We start from the raw sequence: 7,260 nt of genomic DNA on the forward strand, positions 1-7,260 counted from the left end.
CCAAAACATAGTGATATGTAAATTCTCACAACCGGATAAAGCTGTTATTTTATACTGGTAACAAAGAGTCAATGTCTAAACTAAAAACTAAAACAAAAGACAAATGCTAAAACTATTGTTAATCATACATACAGTGAGGGAAATCATTATTTGATCCCCTGATGATTTAAGTTTGCCTGCTTACAAAGAAATGAAGGGTCCATCATTTTTATGGTAGGTGTATTTTAACTAATAGAGACAGAATATCAACAACAAAAAATCTGGGGAAAATTGTATATAAAGGTTATAAATTGATTTTCATTTCAGTCAGTGAAATAAGAATTTGATCCCCAAGCAAAACATAACTTTGTTCTTTGTTGAGAAACCCTTGTTGGCCAGCACAGAGGTCAGACATTTCTGATAGTTGGTCACCAGGTTTGCACATGTGTCAGGATATATTTGAGTCCACTCCTCTGTCAATCTTTAAGGTTTCTTGGCTGTCGCTCAGTAAATTGGAGTTTTCGCCTCCACAGATTTTCTATAGGACTAGGGTCTAGAGACTGGCTATGACATTTAATGTTCGTCTCCTTAAGCCACTCTTTGGTTGACCATAGTGGTGGAGAGGTTGAAATGGGAGATACAGATTCTGTTGGCAGGCCTCTTTTATATACATAACAAGATGATTTAGGAGTACTGTCTTAAAGTGACAGGACTAATCTGTGGGCCATGTAGGCACATAACCAATCTTTGGGGCCAGAATTCTTGCTTGTTGGAAGGGGATCAAATATTTTTTTCACTGACTGAAAGGCAAATCAATTTATAACCTTTATTTCCACTGATATTTTGGTTGATTTTCAGGTTCTATCAGTTAAAATAAACCTAAACATTATAGATCCTGCATTTATTTGTGAGCAGGCAAACTTACAAAATCAGTGTGGGGATCTAATAATTATTTCCCTCGCTGTACTTACATACATGCATACTGTACATATAATTTACTCAGATCACAATAATTATTGGGCAGAAGAATATTGATTGAATTATTTATTATTGGAATATACTGTAACTGATCAATAATTTATTTATAATAACTACACCAAAGGATGAAATTGAAGCTATCTAGTTGGAGCTAAGGAATCCACCCCTTCACATGTTTTTTATAGATGACATGAACTATTTCTCATTAAAGAATGTTCCCAATCATCATTACACAATGCTGTTTTAAGTTCAGCAATGTCCATAAACTTGCACTATAAAATTGTTGCTGTTGAAAGAAAATTATTTGTGATAAATTGACTCAAATTTCTAAAACATTTCAGGTCACATTTCGTTTGGTTCCATGTGATGTTGTGAGAATAAAATAAACGTTTTTGCAGAATTAAATTTTGTGTTTTACAAACTGACATACACATCTGCATGCAGGCTCCCAACTGTGCAGATTCATTTATGTTCCTTATGTGTGATGTTTGTTCTCAGACATACAGCTACAGACATACAGACATATTCATGGCAGTACAGATTAAATGCATAGATATATTTGTTACTTTATCTGTACGGAGAGTGGATCAAGTAGATTGAAAGAGACTGACACTCCCTCTTGTGGACAGAATTAAGAATTATGGTCATCATGGAATTTTTGGAGTTTGATCTAAATGATGTGTATCCAAGTTCGTGATATAGAGCCTATTCATCAAATTGTTTTATAACAATAAACATTAATATAAGTGAAACTTGGCCAAACTTGCATCAGGAGTAGACATTGAATTTATAGCGCATTAAGAGAGAGCGCATTTAGGCCACGCCCACACCGGGGAACGTCTCAGGTTACGACTGTAACCATTGTTCCCTGAGATAGGGAACGAGACACTGCGTCATGGAATGACTCTTTGGGGAACTCCATTAGCGTGACTTGTCTGAATCGTGTGTGAAACTAACTTTCGCTTTATAGTCGCATGATGATGACGTCACTGATGACGTCATGACCACCATGACTATCGGAAGGCATAAAAAGGAAGCGGAAGCAGTGCAAACCAGCTTCTGTAAAAAATGAAGCAAATGCTCCAGTCATAAGGAGTATGGCAAAGAGACGCAGTGTCTCGTTCCCTATCTCAGGGAACAATGGTTACAGTCGTAACCTGAGACGTTCCCTTTCGAGGGAACTCAACACTGCGTCATGGAATGACTCTTTGGGGAACGAAATACCCTCTACGCCATACGAGTTGTGGCTGTCTAAGTGTGAAGGTGTTATGCACATCCTAAGACATAAGTACCTGAGAACCAGGTAAGGAAGAAAGATCAAGATTGTAATATCTTATGAATGTGTGCGGGGAAGACCAGCCCGCTGCATCACAAACATCCTGCATAGACGCACCTGACAGAAGGGCCTGCGAAGAGGCCATACTCCTTGTTGAATGTGCCTTGATTCTCAGAGGTGAAGGTAGTCCACGCACCTCATAAGCCAAGGAAATGGCCTCCACAATCCATCTACTAATGGTGTGCTTAGAGGCCGGCTGACCTCTACTATGAGGTCCAAAACTAACCAACAGTTGGTCCGATTTCCTCCATATGGAAGATCTTCTAACATACTCTCCCAGTGCCCTGACTGGGCATAACAAGTGTAGTCTCTGATCCTCTGCTGACTCATGAGGTGGAGCATGAAAGGCTTGTAAAACTAATGTTCTGGCCACATTGCTTGGCACCTTAGGTACATACCCTGGTCTAGGGTGCAGAATTGCTTTTATATTACCTGGAGAGAACTCCAGACATGGTGGAGAGATTGATAGAGCCTGAAGGTCGCCTACCCTCCTCAGAGAGGTAATAGCGAGTAAAAAGGCTAATTTGAGGGACAAATACTTGTCTGAGCTACACTCAATAGGTTCATAAGGAGCTTGGGAAGCCCCTTCCAAAACCACAGCGAGGTCCCATGCTGGAACTCTAGCCTGAGGAGGCGGTCTGATCCTCAAGGTACCACGCAAAAACCGGGAAACCAAGGGGTGTCTCCCCAAGGTGCTCCCAGGCAGAGGGGAGTGAAAGGCTGCAATAGCTGCCACATAAACTTTCACCGTAGAAGGTGCAAGACCTGCCGAAAACCGCTCTTGCAGAAACTCCAGTACTGAAGCCACTGGGCAGTTAACTGGATCTAAATGTCTGTTATTACACCACAAGGTGAATAACCTCCACTTTAGAGCATAAAGTTTTCTGGTGGATGGAGCTCTAGAATTAAGAATGGTTTCAACAACCTCAGTTGACAGACCTTGATTCAACAAGCCACTCCCTTCAGCGGCCAGGCCCACAACTTCCATAGTTCTGGGCTGGGATGGCATATCGTGCCCCTGGCTTGGGTCAGGAGGTCCTGCCTGAGGGGAATCTCCCATGGCTGGCCTTCTAAGAGCATTAGAAGGTCCGAGAACCAGACTCGTGCAGGCCAATAAGGGGCTATTAACAAGAGTCTGATCCCTTCCTGTCGAACTCTCTCTAGGACCTGCGGGAGCAAAGCGATTGGGGGAAAAGCATACAGACGCCGCCTCGGCCATGTCTGTACCAGGGCGTCCAGTCCCAATGGGGCTGGAAGAAATATTGAAAACCACAGGGGGCAATGAGATGTCTCCTGAGATGCAAAGAGGTCGATTTCGGCCTGACCAAATCTTTCCCAAATCTGTTTCACCACTTCGGGGTGAAGTCTCCATTCTCCTGGCCTCAGTCCTTGTCTCGACAACATGTCTGCTCCCACATTTTGAACTCCAGGAATGTAAGTCGCCCTGATAGATAGAAACTTCTCCTGGGACCATAGGAGAACCTGGTGCGCCAGCTTGCAGAGAGGGCGCGACCTCAGGCCCCCTTGATGATTGATATAAGAGACCACGGCTGTATTGTATGTTCTTATTAGAACATGATGGTTCCTGAGGACTGGGAGGAAGTACTTCAAAGCTCTTATGACAGCTAACATCTCCAGGCAATTTATGTGCCAATGGAGATGCTGCTCTGTCCATAGCCCACTGGCTGAGCGACCTTCTACTATTGCCCCCCAGCCTGTGAGGGATGCATCCGTCGTCACTGTCATCCTGTGACATTGAGCTCCCAATTTTCGACCTTGATTTAGAAACTGTGTCTTTTTCCATATAGCCAGGGAACGAAGGCATCTGCGCGTAACCCTGATTATACGAAACGGGTTGCCCCTCGGGGAAAACCCTTTGTTCTTTAGCCACCATTGTAAAGGTCTCATATGCAGAAGGCCAAAAGGAATCACGTTGGACGCTGCTGCCATTAGACCTAATATTTTCTGAAAATGCTTGACAGTGTATGCCTGACCCATCTTGATTCTGGATATTGTTGTCAGGATGGACTCGACACGTGCAGGAGACAACTGTGCCTGCATCATGACTGAGTTCCACACTACCCCAAGAAATGTAATGCTCTGCTGAGGAGTTAGATTGCTCTTCTTGGCATTGAGCCTCAGTCCCAAAAGCTTCAAATGGTCGAGGACGACATCTCGATGTCGAACCGCCATTTCTTGAGACTGAGCTAGCACTAACCAGTCGTCTATGTAGTTTAATATGCGAATCCCCTGAAGTCTCAGTGGAGCAAGGGCAGAATCCATGCATTTCGTGAAAGTGCGAGGGGAAAGAGCAAGGCCGAATGGAAGAACTCGATATTGGTAGGCTCTGCCTCCGAAAGCAAATCTGAGAAACTTCCGGTGTTGAGGAAGGATGGATATGTGGAAATATGCATCCTTCAGGTCTATTGTGGTGAACCAGTCGCCTTTTCTGATTCCAGCCACAATAACAGGAATCGTAAGCATCTTGAACTTGTACCTCCTCAGAGATTTGTTGAGATATCTCAGACCCAGAATAGGCCTGAGCCCTCCATCCTTTTTCGGAACTATGAAGTACCGACTGTAAAAACCTGTCTGACTCTCGTGAGGGGAAACATATTCTATGGCCCCCTTCATCAAGAGAGATTGTACTTCCTGTTCTAACACCCGAGCCCGATCGGAACTCACTTCGGTGCAAAACACCCCTTTGAACTTTGGAGGGCTGACAGCAAACTGAATTCTGTACCCCTTCTCTATGATGCGGAGAAGCCATGGAGTCAGATTCGGCAACTTTCTCCACTCGTGGAGGAAGTGCACTAAGGGAGTCAGCGTGATGACATCGGCTTTGGGTGAATGCGGATCGATGCCTTGAAGTAATTGACCTGCAGGGGATAGTGGAACTATTAGCATGTTTACAGGGTCTACCATGGGTAGATTCTGTTGACCCCGTACTAGGGAAACTGACGTGCCCCGAAGCGCACTGGGCGGCGAGGTTAACGTAGTGGCCTCCTGAGGCACTCTTGGGGGAACCGGACTTGTCCACCCCCCCAGAATGGGTGCTATTTGAAGCGCTGAGGTACCGTCAGGACCTCTTGGCAGCAGCCTTCCGATTGGAGATAACAACTGTCCTCAAATCTGGCTTGATTTGCCTTGAGAACTTCTGGGATTGCGGTCTCGACCCCCAAGCTCTCTGAGGGGGAGTACGAGTAGCAACACTCTGTTTTTGCTGCTGCCAATGTAGAGCACTAGTAGTAGATGGCTGGGGCTGCCTTTGAGCTGCAGGACCCTGAGGGTAAGAACGGCGAGGTAAAAAATTTTGGAAAGCTGTTGCTTGACGCTTTGCCTCCTGAAAACGATCGACCACAGTGTCGACCGCATTCCCAAAGAGACCTTGGTCAGACAATGGTGCATCAAGCAGCACAGACTTGTCCTTCTCCTTAATACCAGACAAATTTAACCATAAATGCCTCTCTGTAGCTACCAGGGCCCCCATGGAGCGCCCAATAGCTTGGGCTGTCTGCTTGGTAGCTCGGAGAGTAAGATCTGCTGCTGTCTTCAGTTCATTAAGCAGGTCTATATCAATAACCTCGCTCTCTTTTATGTCCCCCAGCAGGTCGGCCTGGTATGCCTGTAAAAGACCCATAGTGTGCAGACATGAGCCAGCCCGACCTGCCGCCATATATGCCTTACCCACCAAATTTGACGTAATCCGGCATGGCTTGGTGGGCAATGTCGGAGGTTTCAATGATGATGCCGCTTCAGGTGAAAGGTAGGTGGCCAAAGACTCTTCCACCTTGGGCATCATGCCATAGCCTTTCTCTCTAGCTCCTATAACTGAGGAGAAACTAGTGGCAGTGGTGGAAATTCTGGAAGAAAATGGCTTTTTCCATGATTTAGAAACCTCAGTATGTAAATCTGGAAAGAATGGCAACACCCGACGTAGAGGTTGTGCCCGTTTTTTTAAGTATCTTTCATCTAATTTACTTATAGGTGTAAGTTGTTGTTGATATTGGGGCCAATCAACACTAAGCTTGGCTACTGCCCGTGTAACAACCTCTAATAGCTCCTCATAACCCTGGGAAAGTGGAGTTTCATGATCTTCAGTTTCTACTGCTTGCACACTAACACTCTCTAACTCCTCAGAGCTAGAGCAGTGCATAGAGCTTCCAGATGGGGCGGGAGAAGCCGCCATGCGGGCTCCCAAACCCTTTCCGGAAGCAATGGGATTTGAGGGATGAGAAAGGACCGAAGTCGTCTCACCCTCCAAAATATCCATCTGCGAACCCCATGACTGCAGACCACGCACTGCCTCGGCAGAAGCGGGACCTGAACCATGAGGCTTGCGAATACTGCCTGACTCATCAAACAGTGCTAAACGTGAGAGAAGAGATCTTAGCGGTAGCCACAAGCAATGTTCACAGGCAGCTCCCTCAAGAGCTGCCTTAGCATGTTCCATTCCCAAACATTTCACACAAAGCTCATGTGAATCCCTATCCGTAATAAAACGGGGGCAGGGAGGAACACATTGCTTAAATGCCTTCTTTGACATACGTTTCATATTGCTAATCTATCTAAGATAAACTAGAAACCTTCACACACACAAACAGACGCTTTGCTGAATGGCAGAAGCTGGTTTGCACTGCTTCCGCTTCCTTTTTATGCCTTCCGATAGTCACGGTGGTCATGACGTCATCAGTGACGTCATCATCATGCGACTATATAGCGAAAGTTAGTTTCACACGCAATTCAGACAAGTCACGCTAATGGCGTTCCCCAAAGAGTCATTCCATGACGCAGTGTTGAGTTCCCTCGAAAGGGAACAATCCAACCGCCTTTCTATTGCGGGAAAATACCACCTTGACATTTATGATTTATAGCAAAAAAACAGAACAATGCCTAAAACTGCTGTGTGACGGGTCCACAGCAAACAAGAGAAAGTCCAGTGAGCACGTCCCTCTTAACCTAGCGGG

The sequence above is a fragment of the Triplophysa dalaica genome, chromosome 17 (genome assembly GCF_015846415.1).
Source record: "Triplophysa dalaica isolate WHDGS20190420 chromosome 17, ASM1584641v1, whole genome shotgun sequence".
In the NCBI taxonomy this organism is placed as follows: domain Eukaryota; kingdom Metazoa; phylum Chordata; class Actinopteri; order Cypriniformes; family Nemacheilidae; genus Triplophysa; species Triplophysa dalaica.